General features: G+C 50.1%; 1 long non-coding RNA gene across 2 annotated transcripts in view; it reads right to left on the bottom strand.

Moving 5' to 3' along the window:
• Nucleotides 1-402: 402 nt before the first annotated feature.
• Nucleotides 403-26,636, bottom strand: part of LOC106026836 (uncharacterized) — a 38,542-nt gene continuing 12,308 nt past the window's right edge. Inside the window, exons 4-5 of one of the 2 annotated variants that reach the window (XR_001200407.2) lie at nt 3,259-3,378; nt 403-3,165 (exon numbers count right to left, since the gene is read on the bottom strand). This is a non-coding gene — a long non-coding RNA (uncharacterized LOC106026836). Of the gene's footprint in view, nt 3,166-3,258; nt 3,379-21,820; nt 22,612-26,636 lie in introns of those variants that run through there. The other variant, XR_010042230.1, reaches the window with a different exon arrangement.

Here is a 26,636-nt window from a genome sequence, read left to right on the forward strand (position 1 = left end):
CTTTAAAAGAGTTGTGCGTGCCTCTCATCCTGGCTACTCAGGAGGCTGAGATAGGAGGATCTCTTGAACCCCAAGAGTTTCAGGGCAGCCCAGGCAATATAATAAGACCCTGTCTCAAAAAAGAAGAAAGGGGGCTGGGGATTTAGCTCAGCGGCATAAGCGCCTGCCTTGCAAGCAGGCGGTCGTGAGTTCGATCCCCGGTACCGATAAAAAAAAAAAATTTAAAAAAAAGAAGAAAGAAAGGAAAAAAGGGAGGGGGGAAGAAAAGAAAGAAGGAGAGAAAGAGAAAGAAGGAAAGGACGATGGAGGGATGGCGGGAAGAAGGAGAGAGAGAGAGAGAGACACAAAAGCCATGACCAGCAGGGTTGGTGACCACTGCGTGCTCCGGCTGGTGAAAAAAGTTATGGGGACATGAACTAGGCCAGTTCCAGGAAAAGAGCTAAAGTATTATTCACAGACAACACCAGCGTAGATTTTTAAGTCTCAAGAAAGTTGACCCAAACCTTGTTCAAATCAGGGAGCTAACTAAGTCCAAGAGAAACAGAGATACGTCAAAAAGATCACCCGGCACCAGCAATCATTATTTCAAAGGCCTGTAGTGAAAGGACTTCTCCACAATCGACTCTTAAAGTATAAAATAGCCACGAATAATTATGCAATCAAAAAACTGACAAAAGTTTATATATAAAGTAATATGTTAATAAATGGCAAAAAAGAAATTGCAAGTATATTGCAAAGTTGCCAAGGGCCTCATAAATAGGGACAAATAAATGAATAAATGAATAAATGTTCGTCGCTTTCCAATTAAACCGTTAACACAACCTCTGTCAAATACCAGTGGAATATTTTAATGAAACAAATATTCACAAAATAACTCAAAACTTTGAAAAAAAAGAAGCAAGTGAGAAACATTGGAGGCATTTTTTGAAGCGAGGGGACTTCTTGTGCCACATTTTAAAGTATATTCTAAAGTTCCAACAATTAAGTGTTTTATTGCGGAAGAATCTGCAAACAGATCGATGGAGCAGACTAAAGAGGCCCAGAGAAATGTCAAACTGTGTGAGAAGGAGGATGGTGGTGAAGGGAACATCGCGCCCTGGGGAAAGGGGACAATTAGTCATCAGATGGTAAGCTTGTTTACAAAGGGAGCCTCAGAAAAGGGTGTGGACACCTATCAGCCATTACCGAGAGGGGATGGGGAGCTAATTCAAAAATCAGCAGTAAAAATACCACAAAGGGAACACGGGTGGGCGAAAAGGCACAGCCTATGCATGACGGCCATACACAGCTTATGTAAAAGTGTCACATTTGAAAATAGAAGGGCAGGCCCCAGGCTGGGGTGCAGGTTAGTGGTACGGGGTGACGGAGCAGCCTTGAGGGCTGGGCTCCATCCTCAACACCAAAAATATATGTATTGGACTTAAACAGACGAAAGGAGAGAGCAATTTCTGTTTTTGTTTTCTGCATTGAATGCGACGACTCCCTACTATGGACACAAAAAGGAACCTCAGATGGGTGCGTAAAACATGCAGATTCCCCGGAAACAGCTTTGTAGTTTATATGAGGAGCATCAAACATTATCCATCTTTAACTTAGTAATTCCGTTTCTGCAAATCTACACCCCAGAAAGAACAGGTCACAAGAAGACCGAAAGACACATGTGTGTGAAAAGCCAGAACAATATTATCTTTTCCCCAAGTCTCCCTATAATTAATTACTTAATAAGTTCTTTGGCTAAGTTCACGTATTTTAGTTAAGATTCATTTTTTAACCTTTTATTTGAAGATGATGGAGACGCAGGAGTGTGCAGTCCTGAGAGATAATGCAGAGCAATCCCTGTGCCCTGTGCTCCATTTCCGCAAAGTGTGACAGCCTGCGTAGCCATAGTGCAATCCCAGACCGCGGAATGGATGTGGCACCACAGGCGTGTCACGGCTGGGCATATGCATGCCCACGTTGGTGCAGTTTCATCACATGTGGAGGGTAGGGGTCCCCCACCCCAGCACAGCAAAGAAACCACGGGTTCCCTTGTGTTGGCACAGCTGGCTCTGCCTGCCTTGACCCCACCCAAGCCTAGGTGGTCAGTGACCTGCAATTCACCTCCCTCATTGTGACATTTCTGAGATGTGGGAGGCATCAGACAGGGTGGGACCCTTGAGGTTTGCTTTCTCAATCCCCCAAAGTCCCTCAGTGCCTCCCAAGTTGTCACATGTAAGCTTTGTCTTTTCATCACTGAACAGGATCTTGGTGTTTAGGTAGGAGCCTAGCAAATCTAGGATAGACAGGAACAGAAACTGACTCAAATTCCAGCATGTGGCAGACTCATCAGGGCAAGTCATCACCATGCAGGGTCCTAGGTGTGTCTCAGAGAAGAGTCTGTCACTGTGAGCCAGGCAAGTCTTCAGGAGAATGTTCTAGGATTGCCCTCTGAGAAGCAGGGCTCATGTACCTTGAAGACCTTGGGACAACCCCGCTATACCACTGACCCAAACTCTGACCCAGCTAAGGAGGAGTTTCAGGTGGTTTCCAAAAAACAGCAGACTCTCTTGTTGGAAAAATCAACCTCAGTGTTCATGGGTCACCATCCTGTAGGGCAGGTGTCCCAGCCGTGTACTGATCTGTGGCCTGTTAGGAACCAAGGCCACGTAGCAGCAGGTGAGTGGTAGACAGGTGAGCAAAGCTTCATCTGTAATCATGGCCACTTCTAAGCGCACTTACGTCTCCGCCTCACAGCAGCGTAGATTCTCATAGGAGCTTGAACCTATTAGGCTGTGCCCTCAGGGAATCTAGATCGCCTGCTCCTTGTGAGAATCTAATGCCCGATGATCTGAAGTGGAGCTGAGGCAGTGATGGTACCACTGGGGAGCAGCTGCAAATACAGATGAACACTGACAGAGAGGTTTCAATGCACAGAGAGCACAGTGGATCCGTTGTTTTCAGATGAGGGCAAAACTCTAACAGTAAGTGGCAAGGAACAAGCTGCATCTCATGGCAGACTGTGAGTCAGAACCCCACCTTTATTTTACTTTAATTCACCCTTTATTTTACTTACCTATCTGCACCTCTTTCCCGTACTGTGCACTTACCTCCGTCACTGTTTCTGTGAGCCCACAACTTTAGCCTAGGCAAAATGACTGAAAAGCCAAACGTCCCTGGAGAGAGTCTCTAAAAACAGGCAAAGATCCGATCATGAGGCAGCAGGACAGCAGCTGTCTAAGACAACTGCACTTAGAAACAAACACCAGGAGTCCTACTTACAAGTCTTTTGCACAGGCAGCTCCCATCCTCTCAGCCCGTTTGGTATAACACGTGGAGACCAGCAATCCGACCGAGCCATGAAAACTTCAAAACTGCTTCACCACATGGAGTCCAAGCATCCTGCATTAAAAGAGAAGGCTTTGGAATTTTAAAAACATCATAACAGTGCAGAACAGAAGCTCGCTAGTGGTTACCAAAAATGCTAAAGCTGCTAACCCCTTTACCATCGGTGAGGAGTGGATCCTACCTGATGCTAGGGACAGCTGTTATAAACTTGTAGGGAGGCTGCTGTTCAAAAGGTGGCACGTGTTCCTCTGTCAGCCGGCACCTTAACTAGATGCACTCATAAACTAGTGTAGAATGCGGAAGCACTGTTTTTAGGGTTAATGGGTCACAGTGGTGCAAAGTCCAGGTTGACAAAGCTACCACTGTTGACAACAAGGCAACAATGCTTGGCTTTTTTGTTTGTTTGTTTTGTTTTTAACTATAGTTTCCAGGAGGATGTGCATGAAGATTGATCCCTTTTGTTACAACCAATACCACAGCTGCAAAACTCTTCAAGTCTTTGAATGATTACATTCCAGGAAAGCTGAACTGGGTATTTTGTGTTGGTGTAGTCATGGACAGTCCAGATGCCATGACTGCACAGCTGTTTGCTCTCTATACTTGTGTCAAGAGGTTGCTGCTGAATGTGAGTCTGTGTAACATGATCTACAGACAAAGGACAGCTAGACAAAAACTGTCACTTGACCTTAATGTTTTGCAGGAAGACGTGTTTAAAACTATCAGCCATATTAAAGTACATGCGCTTAATTTAGAACATAAGACTGGGTTCAGTGGGCCATCCCTTTTCTGTTGTAAGTTTGTACTTTAATGTAATAGTAGCCAACTGTGTGTTTGGTATTTTCCCCTAAGGGAAACTGGAAGCAATCTATACGTTTCCCACTTGGTGTGATGTGTGGCAAGGTAAGTGCATACAGGCAAAGGTGATACCCATCTTTATGCTTAGTCTAACTGGTTTTCTATCTGTTTATCCACGCATCACAGAGGGTCCAATAGACCCACAACACTCCAGAATTTGCTTTTTAAAACTATTCTTGATTTTTTGATAGAAGTAGCCCAATTCAGTAAAACAGCAATGGAAAACAAGATTTGTAAGTTTTTATAGGAGATCAAAAGTGAATCATCAGATTATTCATGGATGATGATGAAGATGATTCAGGATGATAAAAATGTATGCTTTCTTAACTGAAGAGTGGTGTGGGTGGCTGCTGCTGCTGCTGGGTTGATTTTGATGTTGTTCATGTGAGCCAAAGTTCCGGGAACAGTAAAAAGAAGCAAGAATTGACTGGCACAGGGGAACGCAGACCTCCCTTGATTCGGATGAGGAAGAAAACAGGAATGTGAACACATATTTGACTAGCTGAAATGCTGTGAAGTAGCCACACAGCCAGATGGCACGATCCAGTGTTAGAACTAGGTCCGAAAATATGGTGAGGGTCTTGGAAAGAGTGAAAGGTATTGGACAGAAGGCCAACACTGCCATTCAGGGTTGGGAATTGTAGAAGACAAATGGTACAAGATGCTGTGACATATACAAAGATAGTAAGCTGAATGATGAGCACAGACTAGTCACCCCATCTCCCAAACTAATTGGAACGTGACATTCAATGATTGGTTGACAAGTTTCCAGCTGATGTTCCATTTGCTAACAGAACACAAGTTGACCAGTGCAGGCATTAGATACAGGAACAAAGGAGTCTTTCCAAATGCTGTGATTTCAAAACAGAGAACTGTGTAGTACAATCTTTGAATTTTAGGAAGATGTAACATTGGCTTCCTATGTGTCAAAAGCAAACTGATACTGCTGATACTGCTGATGTCACATTTCACCGTGATGCAAATACTGATAGAGAAACCCCAACAAAACGGAATCCTGAGATGGAGACTTTCAACAACAAAACAAACATGGGGTCGACATTCTTGATGGATTATGCAGCATCTAGGACATCTAGGACCTGAAACACAAAGCATTGGCCAATGGCTGCGTTTCACTCAATCCCAAACATAAATAGTTTGGCAGTTTACAAAAAAAATGACAAGTGCAAAGTGTCACTGAGAAATTTTCTTAGAAGATTGGAACAGGAGCTCATAAGAGATCATTTACAGCAGAGAAAAACCAAAATGTTTCTGCTCAGGGAACTATGCAAAAAATATTGTAGAGCACGCCCATGAGCTGACAGATGGACAGGCAGGCACAGCAGCTCAAAAACCACAGCATCTACTATGACCAAAGGAAAAGAAAAAAAGATGTCAACTCTGCCATATAGGAAAGGACAGGAAAATAGAACATACGTGCTATCACGTTTGCACAAGTAAGCTGCACTTGTGTGGAACACGCCGTTGTCCTGTGTGAAGACTGCGTGGGAGAGACAGTTGAGGCAAAGCTTATTTTTGTTTGGGTTTACACTGCTGTTCCCACAGAATTTTATTTTTGATGTAACCTTTTAGGTTTTGTAAGCAAATAAACAGCTGATGTGAAAATGCTGATCTCTATTCTAAGCACTCATTACATATTTGATCTTTTATTTGACTGATGTCTTACTTCCCTGCTGAGTTCATATTATACAATATAATAGGAACCTCCTGACAAAACAGTGAGACCACCAAGATGCTGTTTGTCCTACAAAAAGTCCAGGAAAGCAAAAGACACAAGCTGTCAGTGAGAGCGACACGTGTGTGTGGAACCTGGCGCTGTCGTGCGTGTAGACATGAGATGAAATAGAGATTATGTTTTGCAGAGTACTCTTGCTATGATCATTGTATTCATATAAGAATTTATTTCTGATGTTCTTTTTTAGACTTTGTATGTCAAAGACCAGTTGATGCTGAAAAGTTTAGTGTTTTTTATAAGCACTCAATCAATATTAAAAATTCAGTACTTTATTGTTGTGATCTTTTTCCTGTTACTCATTGTTTAATATAATAGAATTCACAAAGTTAAAATTAATAATTCATCAATAGAAATATTCTAAAGAATAAACGTGGGAAAGACCCATGTTTGTGAGCTTTGATGACAAAATTAGTCATATGCTCCGAGGGCTGCTTCCCATTTGCATAGTCATCTGCAGAGAAAGCCTGGCTAGACAAAAACTTTCACCAGAGCTCAGTGTTTTGCAGAACAATGTGTTTAAAATTATCAACCACATTAAACTATGTGTCCTTAATTCACATCTGTTTGTGCAGCTCTGTAAGGAGATGGAAACAGAACACACACGTCCTCTCTGACACACAGCGTGTTATGGCTTCCCACAGTGCCCAGCTGGAGGCCAAGCCTGTGACACAAGGACCTGGGGGCACACCAGTGCAAACTACATCAAAGGCGTGCAGTGCTCCGGGGACTTTGGCTCACGCACCCTGCATTGAAAGTGGTGCGAATGTTTTCCTCCGGGATGTGCGTTAGACCTGGACATGCACAAATCTCTTTCCCACAAGGCAAAGGTGATTTCGCTGCGTTCTTGGAGATGCACTTTGCTGCTACATTTCCAGCTAGGCGGAGGGAGCGACAGGGTACACGCCAGCCCTTCCCAGGTCGTGGTACCTGTATGACACAGGGACTGAGCTGTTAAGCCCACCTGGGTGTGAGGTGCCAGCCACCATGCCCACCTGCCCACTGCTAGACACTGACATTTCTGAAACCCACTCCAGCCACCCTGGGAAGTACTAGATTCAAGGAGCAGAAAACGGAGGAAAAGAAAAATTTTGTGTCTTACTTGTCTGATTTGCAGAGTCACTTGTTGCTTGGGTTTTGGCTAAATGCAGAGGGGGACACAGTGCCACCACCCACAGAGGGCATTCAAGGCTGCCACCGGGAGGCCCTCTGCCTTCGTGTCCACAGATCTGCTGTCCTCATCCCGTGCAGAGTCACCCTCCCCTTTGCTGGCCTAAAAGCGTTAGTTCCAAAGTGGGCAAGGCTTGAACTAGGAACCACAACAATGATTCCACTGAACCGGAAGCTGGGTTTTCCCTGGTCACTGTGGCCTCCTGTTTCTCTGAGGAAACAAGCTAAACAGCGAGTCACAATGTGGCCAGGGGTGATTGAGCCAGACTGCCAAAGAGAAACTGAACTCTTACTCCACGATGGAGTACAAGAGCTCCCTTAGGGCGCCTCTTAGAATTACCATGCCCTGTTACTAGATTCAGTGGAAAACTACAACCACCCAATCCAGGCAGAGTGACAGGTGGTCCAGAGCCTTCAGGAATGAAGGAATGGGTCACTCCAAAAATGGAAAGATCCAAGATCTGCTGAGGTGCTTGCTGAAGGCCAAGGGAATACACAATGGGTGGTGGTGGGGGAAGCTAGTTCTACACCAGCTGTGACCTCATGATCGGCTACAGAAGGCTGTAAATGTACGATATCTCTCCCAATTCGGTTCTAATGTAATGCTGATATATCCAGTACTGGCTCTTAAGGATTGTTAGCTCTGTGTTGTAATGTTCAAAGAGTAAGCATCACCCAAAGAAAATTTACCTTCTGTCCTGGGGAGGGAATTAGTACATTTTTGTTTGTACACGAGACAGTTATAACATGTTAAGAGTAATTTGAGTGGGCATTTTTATCTGACAACAGTTTAAAAACAGTGTCTGGTTGCCAAATGGATGTGGGCTGGACTGTAACAGTGGATTGACTGTGTCAACTTGAGGAGTTCAGAAGCTTGCTGAATCAGCTCAGTAATTCCACACCCTAGGGTGTAGAGGACCCACCCTAGAGCAGCTTGTCACCTGGATGGTACAAAGGGGAAACGAGGAACGACAGGTCTGTTACTACTCTTTGAAGAAGCTCCAGTCTTCACCTTCAGCTTGGACATCATCTCCTGGCTTCTATCGCAGACCCATCAGACTCCTCATATGGACTTGCACGGAACACTGCAGTGAACCTTGGGTCTCCAACACGCAGACACCCTCAACTCTTCCTCATCTGACTCGGAGGGTGACCATTGTAAGCCTTTCTTATACATCTGGATATTTCGTGTTACACCTGTTTCTCCAGTAAAACACTGACTGATACAGAATAGGAGCATGTTACTGATGATCTGCAGGCCATTCCCGCCCCTGTCCCTCCACAATGTCAGCCTTGCTCTTATCAGCAAGGTCACAAACTGGCCTCCTCTGTGCCCACACCTGCCACTGCCCCATCACCCCGCCCCTTTACACACATCTTGCATGCTGGGCTCCCTCTGGGGGTCTGCTCCCAGCAAGCCCAGCTTGGGACCAAAATAGCCTCCCGTCCCTCAGGCAACCAGCTTTGCAAGACAAACAATAAAGCAATTTTGTGAGCACCATTGAGAAGCGCAGGAGAGAGTGTGCGTCCAGTCAGACACGGCTATGATGGAAGTTGTGCGTCCCATTTACGCCCCTAGTTGTTCGGAGTGAGTCAAGTGGCTTGAAAAGGACCTGCTTGTCCTCTTTCTTCCCTGTCTTCAAGAATGCATCCTTAGCAGACCACAGAGGATGTCCACCCCAGATACACATGGCAATGCCTGAGTCCCCTTGGGGAGGGAGACTGAGGGACTTCAGATATCCCAAAGATATCCCTTGGTCCCTGTCTGTCAAGCTGTCATCCCAAGCTGTAAATCCCATTGTAGAGGCCTCTAAAGGCAAGGGCCTTGCACCCCCAAGCCCAGCTGACAGCTTTCCAAGTTCCGCTGTGCTATAACCAACTTTGCAAAAGCAGAATCCTTGGCTCCAAACCACTAATGAAGTCCTAGCTCCAGGTTTAATTAGTTTTCATTGCAATATTAATGATCCCAACAAACCATTTCAACTTTCCTGTTGCACAGCTGGAATTCTTTTATTTGGCATTTGGTCTCTTTATAAAAGAATCCCCCATGTACCTTCCTCCCCGCTTGCCCCATCAAGAGGGAATAAGATCACATTCCTATTTTGCTTATCACTTTGGCCAGCCCGGGGACAGTAGCTTTAATAATTTTGAAACTGAGAGCATTAAACACATCACAAACTGCCATACAAATAACATATAATAGAACTCCAGGATTTTAATTACAGTGACTAATATATGTACCAATCCCGAAATCTCTACAGCACCATTAGGCCACACGTGTGGACATTACGGAGAGGTTTCAAATTTGCACAAGGTATGTCATTAGTTGATCCAAGACCTTCCAGGTCCTGAGTTCCCACCTGGGACTCAGAATTCATTTGTTGGGCACTTTGAACCACCCAGCCCAAAGCAGTGCTATTTTCATTAGTGACAGTGAAAAATGATGTAACAGCTCAGGTTGGCTCGCGTTGAGGGTGCTGGAGCTGCGTGCAGAGCAGGCGCTGGTGGATTCCACGCCATCTTTATTTACTCTGTTCCTCCGGTGGAGAGGAGAAGCTGCAGCCCCTGAGGGGGCAGAACTCTGCCTCTCCTCGGGTCTCCAAGCTCAGCACCCAACAGCTATGCTCAGCACCCAACGGCTTAGCAGCCATGCTAAGCTGGCAGTGAGAGACCAAGCTCAGAGACACCCTCAGTGTGACGGTCCCCCGCAGGTCCTGCAGTGGGAGCAGTGAGGAATGCAGACTGGGTGACCGAGGGAGACACCATGGAGCTCACCCTGGCTATGGACACCTACAGCAAAGTTCATCCTCCAGCGAGGCAGGAGCATTCCACCTTCTTCCAGCAGAAGCAGAGAAAAGACTTTAGTGCCCACAGCTCAAGGAGCAGATCAGTCAGGTCCACTGACATGGTCTCACTGCAGGACAGTGCCTGTGACCATTGCCTTCAAACTGTGCCCCTGCCTCTGGCCTAGCTTTGCATTCCTGATGCCCTGGCACACACGGTGGCCAGAAAGCTCTTCCTGGAGCATAACCCTTCCCTGATTATGACCTCTCAAGACCGTTAGGTGGTATCAGGTGCAGTGACAGGGGGCCAGTGCTGTTGGATCTCATGAGATCCATCTGTGTCACACTCCAGGACTTCCTTCTGCTGGGCCCCAGGGCTCTTGGAGAGCTTTCAATAATCAATCCTGAAACAGAGAAGGAGGATAGGACCCGGACTGTAAAATAATTGGAAATAGAGACCCGAATACTTTGAAAAGATACAGAATCTTGTTCAAGGAACTAAGGTAACAGCTTGAAAAATGCACACATAACTTGTTCGTCTTTATCTCCCAAGGACATCAGTTCTTACCAAATTGGTCACATATTCAGTTTTAAGCCCAAGGAAAATTCCAGGAGGTTTTAGTTTTTTAAAAATGAAAAATGACTCTAAATTTACATAGAAATGTGAAGAGCCAGAATAGCTAGGTCAAAAGTCCTGGTAATCAATACTGTGTGATCTGGAAGTAAGAATAAATACAAGTATACTTTACAGTTTTCAGAAATGAAAAATAAAATCAGGTCCCCCACCTTAGTTACTTTCTCTGTTGCTGGGATGCAATATCCAACACCTACAACTCTAAGGAGGAGAGGGTTATTTCAGTTCAGTTTGTAGAAGTTTTAATCCATAGTCTGCTGGCTCCAAGGCAGGGCAACCTGGGAGAGGGGCGTGATGAGGGAGAAAATTTTAACAGCATGGCATCAGGAATCAGAAAGGGATCAAGGGAGGAGGAGGGAGATGGACTCTTCCATGCCACATTTCCACTGATCCACCTCCTCTGACCAGGCTTCCTAGCATCACATTTAGAAATAACTCATCAGTGGGCAAATCCCCCAATGAATACCACACCACCATGATCTAATCACCTGTCCCAAAGCCCCACCTATGAGTACCTGAGGCTTTGGGGGACATCTAGGTATAAACCATAACATCCCCTGTGAGGGAAGGAAAATCATGCATGTACTAGTTATGTTGGGTGGTCCAAAGTACCCAACAAGTAAATTCTGAGTCCCAGGTGAGAACTCAAGACTCAGAAGGTCTTGGATCAACTAATGACATACGTTGTACAAATTAATACATGCATGATTTGTGCAATTAGTACATACACGATTTTACATGATTTTTCTTCCTTCACAGGGGATGTTACTATACTTGGTGCTAAGTGATCATGAAACAATGCTTGAAAACTTCTTTTTTTTTTTATTTAAGAGGAAAAAGAGAAAAACACAAAACAAAACAAAGCAGTGTAAGGTTACACATAATACAGAACTACAAAAAAAAACATAAACTTCTGAGATTAAAAAAAGTATTACTAATCTGAGATTCCTTACCCATACAAAATGTGAAATATAACAGAAAAATGAAGAGGCTTTTACAGATGTCAAGATTTGGAAAATGTACTTGACACAAACTGGGTCTTATGTGTTACTCAAGGGTACACTTCAGCCAAACAAGGGATTCCATGAAGAATAAGGAAAAGACAAGATTCACAGGAAGCACTTGAGTTGAGAGAAAGGAGAGGAGAGGAGAGGAGGAGAGGAGAGGAGAGGAGAGGAGAGGAGAGGAGAGGAGAGGAAAGGAGAGGGGAGGAGAGGAGAGGAAAGGAGAGGGGAGATCCGTAAGAGTCACATGTAGTCAAGATCAGAAACACAGGAGCTACAAGAGGGAGCTAACAAGAATTTTTTAATGACACCTTTAGAGTGAGTTTCTTAGATTATTTTTTTATTGCTATGATCTCAAACTAAGTGCCAGAGAGACTGGAACCCATAATTTCCAGTAACTAAGGGGGATATAAAACCTCCTCTCTGACCCAAGGCCTGGGGAAGGATTAGGGTGCCAGCCTGACTCCCCCACAGCTGCTGCACAGCAGGTGGAAGAGGAGCAGCCACCCTCTTCCTATTCATTAGCACCAGTGAGCTGGATGTGCCCACACGATGCCCATGGAGCCAGGGCCAGCTGCCCACATCCTGCCTCACACAGGCCGCCAGCAGGTGACCTCATCTTGCCTGCAGATGGACACAAGGAGGCCCCGTGGAAAAGCCATCTCCTGCTTCGAGTCAGGCAGCAGAGGTGGCCCACCCTGCCTGCTGCTGCCTTTCCAACAGAACCACGAGGTCTCTTCATTCTGCACAGCACACTCCCTGTATGAGCTTCCCACTGCCATGGAAGAAAATTAACAGAAACGTCACGGCCTGAAATGACACAAATATCTTATGATTCAACAGATCAGAAGTCTGTTGAGGGTCTCACTGAGCTATATAAGGGCACTGCCAGGATTATGCTCCTTTGGGGGGCTCCAGGAAAAAATCCATCTCCCTGCCTTTTCTACCTGCCTGCATTTTTAGCATCTGCCCCCAACCTTTCCATCTTCAGAGTCAGCAGTGGGCAGACAGATGTCCTTTATGCTGCAACTCTTCCAGTTCTCTGTTCCTCTAGCAAAAGTCCTGCTGGTTACTCTGGACCCAACAACATAATTCCAACCGCAAGTTCATTGGCTTTCACTGTGTGTATTATTCCATTTTCTATTGCTATAACAAAATTCTATAGGTTGGGTGTTTGTAAAGAGGTTTGTTCAGTTCACAGTTTGGAAGTCCAGCCAATCCATGATGCCAGTTCTGGCAAGGGCCTCTCGGTCACATCATAGCAGATGATGTTGGGACAGAAGCACATGCCAAAGAGAAACACTGCCAGACAGGAAAACAGAAGTGAAAGAGAGGGGAGAACTACTGGGCTTTTTTTTTTTGCAACAACTTTCTTTCAAGAACTAACCAGGATCCCCCAAGAACCACCTAAATTTCTTCAAGGGTCACTCTCTATCCCAGTAACCTAATCTTTGTTTACTAAGGTCCATCTCTTGAAGGATCCACCATCTCCCAACACTGCCCCAGTGAGGACCAAGATTTCAACCTATGAAACCTGGCAGACATACTCAAACCCCGTGCAAATGAAGCACCCTGAAATATAACATTCTCGGATTATAAAAGTTAAGATGAAACATCTTTAGGGAGCCTTTATTAACCATTATTCTGTCTACCACTTCTACCCAGAGTGCTACCCTCATTTACCCCCAGCAGAATGAGTCCACTCACGAAGACTGCCAGAACCTGTCTTGCCAAACCTGAAAAGAAAAACTGCCTGCTAAAAGATGAGATGTGATGGAATCAAAGGTCTCCTAATGTATTATCCAAAATTCCCAGAATAACATTGAGTAATATTCATTTCAAAACCATGAAAATCATTAACTTGAGTGAAAAGATGATGAAGCTTTGTCCCTGCAGAAATGAATCAGATTTTGAAACTGACAAACATTGTAAGGCAACCATCATGAAAATTAGGTACATCGAATTGTTCTGGTTTGTGTCTAGATGTCCCCCCAAAGCTTCATATGGCCCTGGGTGGGGCTTGTCAGAGGTGGCTGGATCTAGAGTGTGTGATGCTGGGATCATGGGTGTGTGGTTATTAAATTAGTCTGCTGATTGGTTTGACATAGTTCTGGGTAGGATTAAGGGTGCCTTACCCTGGTCACCCTGAGCATGAATGCTCTCCACCCTAAGGGTGGGTAGGCTGGATAAGATACAAGGAATAGGCTGGGGATATAACTCAGTGGCACATGAGTGTGATTCCCAGTACAGAAAAAAGATACAAGGAACAGAAAGAGGGTTGCTGCTTATCATATGTTTGATCCTTGTTGTCTGCTCCCTGCAAGCTTTGTCGTGAATGGTTTTTGTTCTCTGATGCCCCTCTGCCAAGCCACCCTCCTTGGACCAGCTGACTACAGACGAAACCTCTACAAACTGTGCGCCAAATAAACATTTGTGCCTTTAACTTTGGGTGTCAGGTGTTTTTGTCTCAATGACAAGAAAAAATACCATGACATGAATAATGATAAATTCTGTTGAAACAAATAAAAAATACATAAACTAAAGGCAAAGAAACAGCCTACACCCACAAATGGAAAGTATAGGCAAAAAAGTAAATACATAAAAGTTCAGAAAACTTAGACATTTAACAAAAGATTTAGTATTTGTACAACTGGAATTCCAGAAAAAATGAGAATAAAAGTGGGCCTTAAAAAATATTCAAAGAAATGTTTTAAGGGCTCAAAAATTTGGGGAAGCATATAAATTTGCAGAATCAAGAAGCCTGCCAAATTTCAACAGGATAAACCAAGAGAAAATCACATCAAAGCAATGAAACTGAACATCTGAGACAAAGAAAAGCTTAAAGCAACCAGAAAAAGATGACTCTTGACACTCAGGGAAATACTTGAATTGCAGACAATTTCTCATCGGAAACTAGGGCGTCCAGGAGAAAATGGCACCACAAGTTTAAACTGATAAAAGAAAAAAATATCAACTTTAGATTTCATATCCAAGGAAAGCAGCTTTCAGGGAAACCTGTAGCACTAAACATGCTCACATTAGAAAATAAAACAAAAGGAAAATCCTCAAACCAGTAATCTAAGTTCCTAGCTCAAGAGGCAGAGAATGCAGAGCAAAGTAAACCCGAGACAAGCTTAGACGGAATGAAGTCATAAAAATAAGAGCAGAGTTGATAAAATTTTAAAAGGAAATAATAAAGAATATCAGTGAAATCAAATGTAGGAGTCAGCATGTGAATTTCAGAAGGACACAACTGAGCCCATAGCAACGCCCAAGTAATTTCTCAAAAAAGCACAGGAGTAAGCTGACGGGGGCACCACAGCCCTGTGACACACGGTGTTGGGGCCCCTGGACGTCCCAGTGAATGTGGCTCTGAGCCTCATGTCCCCCAGAAAAATTAACATGAAATCGATCACACATTTACAGGACAGGCTCAAAACCACAAACCTCTTAGAATAGAAATAAGTCATTCGGATCTAGAGGTAGCCAAAGAGCTTTTAGACTGGATCTCAAAAGCACCATCCATGGGCCAGATCAAAATGAAAAATTATTTCTCTGCAAAAGACCTGACCAAGAGGCCAAAAAGCCCAGGAGGAAATATTTGCAAAATCTGAGAAGGAATTACACCTAAATATATAAAGAGCTTTCAAAACTCAGGGTTCATCGGGATAAATAACCCAGTCAGGAAAGGGACAAAAGATATGGTCAGTTATTTTACCCAAAAGACTCTACAGATAGCAAATAAACACATGAAAAGACAAACACTTTCAGCAATGCACATTCTTACTGCTGTGAGCTGTGGTCGTACAGCTATCAGGATGGCCAACATCAAACAACCTTTTAAAAGCGAGGCTGAGGGCTAGAGACCACTGTATTGCTGGTGGAGATAGAAAGCGGTACAATTGCTCTGGAAAACAGTTCAATACTTCTTTAAAAACTAGACAAGCAGTTATCGGGTGGTCCTGTGATCGCCCTCTCTGGGAACCTACCCCACAGGGATGGGAATTCATCTTCACACAAAGTCCTGTGCACATGACAGTGGTACCCAAAGCTCGGGAAGGGTTTGTGCAATGTACAAGCTGATGGGTCTCAAGGAGAGTGGTAGGTCCTCCTGGGCAGCCTCACCCCACACTCTGCAAGCCCGGGCTCCTTCCTGTACACTGCCTGTAACCGTGCTTTGTCTTGGTCTCTGACAGAGCCACCTTATGTAAAATGCCTCCCAGAATGGTCAGCAAAGACCAACTAAAGGCCAGCAACAAAGAGACCTAGAATATATGACTTTGCATGACTGCTTGAACCATGGAAGTGTGAGTAAAGTGCAAGGGCACAAGTGATCACAGTGTTTCCTGTACAACTGGGCACCCATTCGTGCATTGTTCATCCACACATCCAGTTATCCATCCATCCATCCATCCACTCATTCATCCACCCACCTAATCATCCATGCAGTCATCCATCCACCTGTTCACCCCTTCATCCATCTGTCTATCTATCCATCTATACCCCCATCCATTTATCTGCCTGTCCAGCCTTCTACCCATCTGTCTATCCATTACTTGTTTAGACTTTTGCTGAGCTCTGGGAGCCCAAAGGTACCAAAGCCTGGAGGTCCTGCTCACCCACGAGCAGCCTGTGAGGGGTTGCTCCTCCCGCCCTTTCTCTGTCCTCTCAGTGCAGCACCAGGATTTGCTCTGACTCCCTGCCCTGCCCAGGTGCACACTCCGGTGGGAAAGCTCACACTCCCAGACCAGCACACTGCTGTCCTCAGCACCCAGTGTGGATTAAGCACCACAACCTGAAGGGTCCAGACAGGCAGGGTGACGTGGGTGAGGTCACACAGGAGGCTCTGTCAGATGCTTCAACCCCAGCCTGGGCTGGGGTCAAACATGACCATAGTGGGTGCTGTGTCATTGACAAGTGCCAGAGCTAAGGGCAGTGTTTGGGCCACCCCAAAGCCCTGGCATGGCCCAGGAAGCCAGGCAAACCGAAAGCGTAAGTGGAAGGTGCCTCGGGAGCTCTGGGCAGGGGCAGAGCCCGAAGGTGGTGACCAAGGAAGGGGAAGGGAACTGGTCAGCTCAGAGCTGGGAAGGGACAGGGATGTGAGGGAAACTGACCCTGAGGGCTCTTACCCAGCAGGGATCGCCGGGCATTAACACTTTCATGGGGAAGAAAACACATGCAGTGTGAAAAGTCCCACACCAGCTCCTCAGGGAGGCTGAAGCAGGAGAGTGATGGGGGAGGGGTCAAGGATACTGGAGGGATCAAGATAAAGGTAAGATTTGGGTGAACGGAAAGGGGAGGGAGGACAGAGCCCAGGTGACCCCATCAGGACAGCTTGTCACATGTGCCTAATGTGTGCCAGGCCATCATAAGCACCTAGTGTGTGTCAGGCACTGCTCTGAGCCCCAAGACAGCATCCAGTTGTGTCACTCAGCCGCACTGTGGGCTAGTTTTGACCCTCCTGGTCTTCCTAGGAAGAAGCCATCTGACATCTGGGAGACAGTGGGAGGGGATGTGTGTGCACCAAGGAGCCATGTGACTCCAGGGCCAGGCATCCTAATAGGACACCCAGGTCACCTGCACTCAGCAAAGAACAGGACACAGCAGGTGACAGCTGACTCAGTTTTGTATGTGTCTTGGTGGCCCAGTGCCAAGCTACAATCAGCTGCGACGCCGTGAAGCCAGGGTGAGGAGCATGCTTCCACTCACGGTATGCTGACCCCAGCATCTGCCTCTGCTGGATCTGCTGGGGACGCATAATCCAGCCCAGTGCTGGGCAGCTCACCCTAAGCCCAGTCACCACCCAGCCTGGATGATACTCAGCTTGTACCGGAGACTTCGGATTAGCCAGGGTTAGTCACCATCAAAGAGCTCCCTGCATAAAGGGCACCACAGAGCCATTCCAGGGCAGCCCAGACGGCAGGGCAGCGGGCATCCCACACCCCAGGGTCTGCGTCATGCGCCCTGTCTCCCGCCTGTCTGCTGTGACCCACCATGCAACAGCCAGCTGTAAATTTCATTCACGACAGGTTGCAGGGAGCTGAACGAACGGTGGTCCCTTAGGAGCTGTGTCCACACCCTAACTCCAGAATCGAGGATGGTGATCTTATTCTGAAAGGATCCCTGCCTGGTCCTCAAGCTCTTGTGATGAGCCGATCTGGAGAAGTGTCCTTGTGTGGCAGGTAGGCAGAGGGACGTGAGAGGACAGCAGAGGAGGCAGGGACTGGAGGGAGGCAGCCACAGGCCAGGCAGTGAAGGGGGCCGCTGGAAGCCAGAAGGGACCCGGGGGCCCCGATAGAACTTTAGGGTGCAAGCTCTGCTCATACCGTGGGTTTGATTCCTGGGCTCCGTAACTGCGGGAGAGTAAAGTTCCGTGTCCCAAAGCCACACAGGACACAGTAACCGGTTAGAGCGGCCATGGGGAAAGGCCCAACACACAAGTTGACCAGGGCCGCCGACCAGAGTCCAGGCTGCTGCGTGCAGCACAATCTGTGACTGCACTGCTTGGGCCACACGGCGGCCCGCTGTGCCCTTGGCTGGAAAGGGAATCCTGGTTGCATCTGCGCTTGGGTGTGGAGCTGCGGGCAGGTGGAGGAGATGAGAAATGGGCCTATTTATAAACAGACAGGGCCCCAGGGTGGGCATGGGGTCAGCCGAGGGCTTCAGCAAGGTCAGAGGCCCTGTGGCAGGGGACGCGGACATCACAGGGAGGAGCGGTGCCTAGCGGAAGGTGGGGCGGAGCGGGGCTCTTGGGCTCTGGACAGCCGGCTCTGGTCCCCTTTGGAGCAGGAATGTCCAGCTGGCTTCCAAGTCATATCTGGTGTCGGGGCAAAGAGCAGATTCTTCCTCGATGCCTCATCACCTCTCTGGGAAAGAAAGCCAGCACTCGGGGAAGCGCCCTGCACAGCCGCGCCACGCTCCTGACACCCACGGGGGACACTGGTGCCAAGCAGGTCTCTGAGTCTCCCACACAATGACTGCTCCCTGCACAGGGCCAGGCGGAGGGACTCGGCCGGTGGTGTCTTTGCCCAGAGTCGTCCCACAGAGGGCAGGATGCTGGGCACTGTGCCAGGGGCGCAGCTGGCAGTGACCCTGCAAGCGAGGGGCCTCTCACCCGTGGGTGCTGGGGACAGCTGGACAAGGGGAAATCATGGTGCACAGGCTGCCTCTCTGGGCCCGTCCACAGGTCTGTGAGGGAGGCAAGGGGTCCTGTGAGCCGTGGGCTGGTCACATCTGTGACTGTATCAGGTGACATTTCTCTGTGCTGTTGCTCCAACAGAAACCAGAATGTTGGCAGAATTTCCCTGCCCAGGTTCAGGGCGGGAGGTGGGCATCAAGACTTAATGAGCCTCAGATTCCAACTCCAATGCCTGCCTAGCTGTGTGACCCTGAGTAAGTCACTCAACCTCTCTGAGGCTGGTGTCCCCGCCCATGACACGGAGATGACAGTCCTGTGTCACCCAGCTCTTGATAGGACTGTAAGGGTGACCAAAGCTCTAGTCCCATGGGGGCCTCTCTGAATCTCTGGCTTCTCCTTCATCTTTCTTTTGAGAAAGTCTTTGGTGGCCACAGGGCCTATCCATGCCAGCCATGGGTGTGGCCACAGGGTGGGCCAGCGTGTCTGGGCCTTCCAGGGCTCCCCTGGAGACTGGGCACCATGGAGGTCTTGGGCAGCCCTGGGGGTTGCAGGATCCGGCAGCTGCTGCCCCTTGAATTCCAAACCTTTCATTTCACACCCACATGTCACCCCAGAAGCTGAGAAGTGCTCCCCCTCTCCCCCGTGGAGCTCAGCTCAAAGTAGAAGCTGAATCTGTAGATGATGGGGTGACCCATGGGGAAGTCTGGCGTCTAGCTCAGGGAGCCCCAGCGGCTGCTCTCAGCATCTCACAAGGTGAGGAGGGGTCTGTTTCCTCTCCATCTCTTCCTCCTTTCAGTGGAGGTAAGCATGCCCCAGGCCCAGGGACGCAAGCTGACCCCGGGCTTGCTTCTGTCAGGCTACAGGGGCTCCGTGAGCTCCAGGCTGCCTCCCTGCTCCTGCCCACCTTCGTGTGAGCTGGGACCCCAGGAGTCATCGGGGGGCTCCATTTGCCAGGCTTAGAGCTAAGAGTCCCTGCAGGGACAGTAAGGGGGCATCAGAGGCCAGCCGGGTCTCTCCAGGGCCCTTTGCTATGCCCCTGGCAGAGCTGTGCTTCTCCACACACAGGGCAGAACTGACCCCAGTCCTCCCCTGAGCTGTCACTGTGTCCCACAAAGCCTTCCTGAGCACCCCCAGCTCCTGGGCTCCCCAAGGCTGCATCCTGCTGCTCTCAGGCAGGTCCCCCCTGTCCACACCACACAGGTACACAGATCACTGCCCAGGGCTCCCCCAGGCTGTCCCCACCCCCAGAAGCTCTCAGTATCCCTCCCCGCTTCTGAGGGCCCCCTGTGCACAGGGGCCAGACCTCTTGTCCAGCTCCAGGACCACACGCACACTTGAGGGGTTCCTGAGCTGGCAACCAGCGCCCCCCCCCCCCCGCCAACACACACATGGAGACTCTCATGGGGGAGGAGAACGAGGGTGCCCTGGTTCCCAGCTTGAATGGAGCCCCTGCCTCCCCTCCAGCCACATCTGCCTACTGTGGCCTTAGCTCTCTGCCTTCACTGGTCCCTGGCTGCCCCAGCCCAACAGAGCCTGGCAAGGGTGGAGAAAGCCTGGGAGTGTGGTACAGTCAGGGTTGGGCACACTGGACAGATGTGGTTGGGGGGGCAGACCCTAGGCCATGACTGAGATGGAGGAGAACCCCAGAATCCACCCACCACAGGGCCTCGGGATTTGCATGGACTCCATGCCGGGCTCACAGGAAGGGACGGTGCCTACCCTGAACCAGGCTAACTCTCCAATGGTCGGGCATCAGCATGTGGATTTGTGCCACCCCAGATCATGACAGAGAGACGACTTCTCTGAACCCACACAGCCCTGTTGCTCCCTCACTCTGGGGTGGGGCTACCGATCTGTGTGTCCGCAAGCTCCTCCCCAGGACTGTGCTGCTCCAGGTGACAGCTGCCCGCCCTCTGGTCGGCCACTGTACACCAGCCCTGATGGCAGCACGGGGCCCCACAGAGCTGTCCCCGAGGAGCTGATCCTCTGGGCCCCGCTGCCCTTCCGGCTTTCACATCGCGGACTCTAAGGCAGGCCCTGCCAAGAGCCAGTAGAGGCAGGACAGGAACCCAGACCCAGTTACAGGTGTGCACAGCCACAACCAAAGAGAGCCAAAGACACCTGGAGGGTCCCCAGGGCAAGACCTGTGCCCCACGGTAGGAAACGGGGAAGGTTAACTCATCAAACGTGCATTAGGGAGGCCTGCGGAGCACAGCACCAGGCAAAGCCACTTTGGATATGAGTCTCAGGCTGCCCCAGAGTGGCCGTCCCCAGCCTCCCTGAGCCCTCAGCAGCTCTGCACACACAGGGGAAACCAAGCGCGTGCGGAGGAGCAACAGGGGTTTGTGTCCCGTGGACCAAAATGAGGAGACAAGGCAGCCCCTCTCAGGAGCCCCTCTCAGCAAGGAGAGAAGCCAGGTGAGAGCAGAGGAGCCTGGGGACCCACAGCCGGGTGCACAGCTGAAGCAGCTCCCGGGGTGACGGTGCGCGGGAGACCAGGGGCTCTGCCCTCCCTAGAGGGGCTCCTGGGTGCCACACTGAAGGCCAGCACCCATGGGAACTGAAGCTGATGTCACAGCACTCCAGAAGGTGGGGAGACCCCAGGTGGGGAGCAGGGCTAGCTGGGAGAGAAGGGCCTGATGATGGGGTGAGCAGGCTGGGGAAGAGAGAGCCAGGGCCTCCCAGAGTGTGTCGAGGCACACATGTCCACGAGCAGGCGTGACAGGATTCACTAGAGGAGCAGAATCAATATCAGTTATACGTCTGATTACACACGGGTTTATGAGGTGGGTTTGCCGGATCAGAAGGGCAAGAGTCCCAGCGGCTGCAGGGTCGGAGCAGGAAGATGGTGAACCCACTACACACTGGTGAGGCTGACCCCGCAGCAAGACCCGGAAGCCCCCTGGCATAGTCGCCACCGTGAGTCCCCATTGGAAAGCCAGAGCCGCCACCGGGAAGGCAGGGAAGCAGAGTCACCTCCAAATGGCTGGAGGAATGGGGGGGGGTCCAAAGGCAATGGTGAAGCCCAGCTCCCCTCTGAAAAGGGGGGGCTTCCTTCTTCTCCTGCTTCCCCCCACCCCCGGTATCTGCCTGTTGGTTGGTGCCGCCCTACCCCAGGGGAGACCAGTGTTTTGGCCTCTGTGTCAATCCCCCAAGATGCTCTAGGGCTCATTACACCCTGCTCAGAGGTTCCTACTTGAGTTGAATTGGCGAATCACAAGTAGCAATCATGACAAATAAGCCATGCAGAGAAAAAGACATCCAGACAAAGTAAATAGGTGGGGGCCCAACGCTTTACTGTCTACACCCCGTGAATCTGTCCAAGGCACCCCAAATTCCTGGATGCTGTAGGCTAATTGTGGCCCCGAAAGATGTGACTGCCTCCTGGACCCAGAGGCAGCGGTGAATGTGCACGTAGTTGAGCAAAGGGGCTTTGCACTGTGATTACATTAAATGAGGAGGCCATCATTCTCCAGCGGGCCCTAAGTCCAGCAGAAAATTGTCCTTATGAGAGACACACAGGAGAGACACCCAGAGAGTCGGAGTCACGTGAGCTGGAGGCAGAGATTGAGCAACCACAAGCCAAGCAACACCAAAGCCACAAGAGGCAGGAAGGGTCCTGGCCCAGAGCCTGCAGAGGGAGCAGGCCATGCCCAGCCTTGGCGCCAGACTTCTGGCCTCCGAGCCGGCGAGGACAGGCTCCATGGTGTGGATCTACCAGGTTGTGACAGTCTGTGGAGAATCACATACCCTTGAGAAGGGGTTCATATCTACATCTTATAGTCCCAGGGGAGGTCCTTTTTTAATCTTCGTAAAAAGAAGAACACACAGCTCTCACCACGGGGCCCTGGAAAGCCTTCTCCGCCCAATTCTAGAAGGACAGCTTGCAGCCTTCAAAGAAGCCAGCAGACAGCAGCTCCTGGTGGGCCGGATCCTCATGTTGTCCAGCGGAGCTAAACACAAGATCAAACGCGCATGCTGTCAGCACGCTGGCCCACTTGGGCTGTCTGGTTGGTAGCTTGCCCTGTATTCTCTAAAGTGTTATTGGCTCGACTTTTCCACATTCCCAACAGGGACACAGTATTTTTCTCAGCAGAAAAAAAGGGGGTGGGGGGAGAGAGCTGTGGTAAATATGGTGTCTTTTTGCAAAAATGACCTCTCTAATATCAGGAGACCCCTCCGGCAGCCCTGGGACCAGGTCTTGCCATTATGAAGCGTGGCCGGTGAGCACCAGAGCTGCAGAGGGCGCTTGTCTGAGGACAGCCGGCTCCTGCACAGCCACGCAGCAGGCCGAGTCCTCCCACCTGTAGATGGGGCTGCAGCTGCGCCTGCCCCCACCTCTGCCTCCTTCCCGACCACACCCAGGACCCAGCCTTGTCCTTCAAGTCAGTTGGTGGCTAAAAGTCCCAAGTGCCCTCCAGGCGGGGATAAATAACAGATCCAAGGCCCTGGGATTCCCGTTTCCTCTTTTTAACTGAAGGATAAATCACTGCTGTTAACTGTTTTTACCTGGCTGCAGGAGATGATACATCGCCATCTTTTAAGAGAAAATTAAGCCTCTAATTCCACAGCGTGTGTAATAAAATGCACTTCGGCTCTCCGGGCTGAATCTATGGCCCGTCGCGTCCTAATTTACTATTTCGACACAGCCTGAAATGCTCTGGAGTTATTAATGTGGCAATATATTCACACACAAAACCTGGCCTTCAAACGCCGTGGAAGCACTTAATTAATGCAATGGATAGGTGTAGGGGAGAGACGGGGTACCAGAAAGAGGTGTCAGCTAGGACCTGGGGACATGGCCAGCCCTGTGGAGCCACCGTGGTGGGCGGTGCGCTGGTGCCTCCTCCTGGAAGGCAGAGACAGGGCATGCCCAAGGAGATACCCCATTCCTCCCTTGCCTGGACCCCAGCTGCGCCCCTCTCTCTCTCAGCCACAAATGCCCCAGATCCTGCCCTTTGTCCTGCCTCTGCCACAGTCCACGGGACACCTGCAAATGCTCCTGCACGCTGTCCACATGCACGTGGGGCAAGACAGCCCCAGGCTCTGAGCTGTCCTTGCTGTGTCCTAGAGACAAGGCCTCCGCGATGCAAGATCTGTCCTGATGGCGCAGGCAACGGAGCATGGGGCCAAGTCTCAGCCTACGACACAGGCTCGGGGCACCTTCCTATACACCTCCGTCCTCCACCCTCTTCCAGCATGGACCCAGATGACCACCAGTGCTGCCACAATTGCCATGAGCTTTCTCCAGGACGCGGGCACCTCCTGCGTGGGGGACAGGTCACTGCGAGCATTCGTTTAGCTGCGGTTATTACAATGAATCTGTTCGTGGTCACATAGACCCAGGGCCATGCCTGGCCCACAGAAGACAACACCACTGTGTGTCAGCTGCAGACGGTACCTGCATGTTGTGAGTGGCTTGACGGTGCTCCACACTGAGAGCACTCAATCAGCTCAGGGACAGTGAATGTCTTGTTTCTCGTCTCTTGCGTGCAAACCTCCTGCGTGACTCAAGGGAGTCACGACAGACGTAGTGACAAGAATTTGGAAAATACAGAAGCCAGGGTTTCATTCCAAATGAGCCCAATGCTCCAAATCCTGTGCCTTAGTCACCTTCTGTGTCACTAGGTCCCATCAGGGGTTCCCTCCAACTCCAAATACCCCACCACTGCCTTCCAGCCTGCTCGGTAGAGTCTGCTCCTGGACCCAGAACCCAAGTGGGAAGAGATAGGAAAAAAAGCCCCCCCCCCGACGGAGCCTGACACTGAGTCCCTAAGCCAGGGACAGCGCTGCTGACCACCTGCTAGGAGGTGGCTATATTTAGCCCATGCCTGACCTCAGGTGCTGGGCAGCAGGAACAGGAGCCCAGCGTTAGGGGGCACGAGAGAGCCCGCAGCAGCACCACACCACCCTAGCAGGGCAACCCATCCGGCTGCTCCAGGAGAGCGGGCGCCACCCAAACACAGTTTGTCCCCAGGAACAAGGAGAGCTGTCTGAGGACCCTACACCCCGCCACTTTGGGCCTGGGAGAAGTCATGACCTGGCAATCTCACTGGGAGTTGGAAACCCGCAGCTATCAGCTCGGTTACAGCCGGAGGAATTCAGCAGAGGGCTTAGGAGCATGGCGGGCATAGGCTCAGTCTCCGTCTGTGTCGCTGGGCTACAGCCATGGGGAGTCAGTCATTTGTGTGCCCGGCCGGAGGGGACCTCTTCTTCCCGCCCATGGGTTCTGGGTTCATCCTCCTTCTCCAAGAAAAGGCTCCAAGCTCCGTGGTCTACAGATATATAGAAATCCCCACCTCTTTCAGGGTCCAGGAGAGTCACAGCTGGGGGCAGGGAGCAGGCTTTGCAACAGCAACCTGACCTCTGCTCTGAAGTGTCACAAAATTGGCTTGAAATGGCTCTTGTCAGCGCCCCCCGAGAGTGCTTTCAGCACCTGATTAGAGGAGGCTCCTTCCTGCGGGGCCCCTGCCTGCCTGTGTCTGTCTCAGCCCCAGAGGAGGAAGCAGAGGCCGAGGGACACAAGGGGACCTGCCATCACTGGGTCAGCTGTGCTCCCCTCACCAGCTCTGCGAACCAGACCAGTCACCTGTAGACAGAGAGGATCCTGCAATCAGAGGCCCCATTTAGCCACTCAGAGTAGCCTCCGGTGCTGAAAACTCTGTGTGCCCCCCAACATGGGGTGAGCCAGGCAGCCGGCTCAGGGACGGGCTGTGGCGTGCTAGACTGCTTATTCCCAGCACCGCTGTCATCCACAAGCGACAACCAGCAGATGCGTCCCACCACAACAGTCTAAATAAGTCTTCCCCAGAAATGTCACCGTCACGGCGCACTTGAAAAATCCCAATGACCTGGAAACCCACAGCACGGTGCCCAGAGCCACTGAAACCAGAGCTGCGGGAGAAACCATCAGAACAGGGGATGCTTTCCTCCCGATGCTTAGGGACAAAAGGGCATGGAAATTTCCAGGCGGTGTGACAGTAACTGCATGGGAGAGAGAAAAGAAAAATCAAGGAGGAAAAAACGAGTGGGTTAGCGGGGTGCAGGAGTGCAGCCCAGAAATGTGGAGGCTGAGGCAGGAGGACTGCCGCACAGAGTTTAGTAACGGTCTGGGCTACAGACATAGCAGGGCCTTGTCTCACAGCCTGAAAAAAGATGATGGAGGAGAAAGAGAGAGGTCAATGGCTTTGTTTTGTTTTGTTCACGACAGTGTCTTCCTGTGTAGTTCAGGCTGGCCTCGAACTCACAGCAACCCTTCTGCCTCAGCCTCCTGACTGCAGGCACTGCGGGCCTGCACCATGGCGCTGGCTGGTTTTCTGTTTTCTTGCAGGGAGCCTCTGCAATCCCGGCTGCACCCTAGTTGAGGTCTCTGCCCCACCCCAGCCCTCTGCACCCTGGCCTTGAATCCGAAGATTGAGGGCCCAGGTAAGGCAGCAGTGTGGCCTGCAGAGTGGGCCGCCCACCAGTAGGGGGCAGAGTGCCAGCCCAGTGGGGCTGCCCTGTGTCTCCAGGTCTGAGCCTGGCCCGGGGCACAGGATCCCTGGCAGGAAGCTGAGCTGTGCCCCAGGGCCTATCTTCAGCTCTGGAGCTGCACAGTGGGCTGTGATGAAGCTTGTGGGCACCAGGCCCTGTGGACAGAGCCCTGAGTGTCCAGCTGCTATTCTCCCCCGGGCCGGGCAGCGTTGCAGTAGAGGGAGGAGGCTGGGGTGAACCAGCCTCGGTGCACCCGGGAGCTGGGGGCAGGCTCGTACCCACAGGCCTCAGTTTCCGTGTACAAGGAATCTTGAGACTGGGTGGCCTCCCCCACTCATCTACCCAGCTGTTCTAGGACCTCTTTAACCATCCGTGCTCCGCCCAAAGCCCTTCCAATTGCGAGAAGTGAGAGAGGACATGTTTTATTTCTGTAGCACGCACAATGACACTACCAAGAATTCTACTGAAGACTCCAGAAAATCAGCCCCAAAAGTGGGCATCAGCT

This window comes from Cavia porcellus, unplaced genomic scaffold, assembly GCF_034190915.1.
Source record: "Cavia porcellus strain 051 isolate PalLab524CR breed Dunkin Hartley unplaced genomic scaffold, mCavPor4.1 scaffold_23, whole genome shotgun sequence".
In the NCBI taxonomy this organism is placed as follows: Eukaryota; Metazoa; Chordata; class Mammalia; order Rodentia; family Caviidae; genus Cavia; species Cavia porcellus.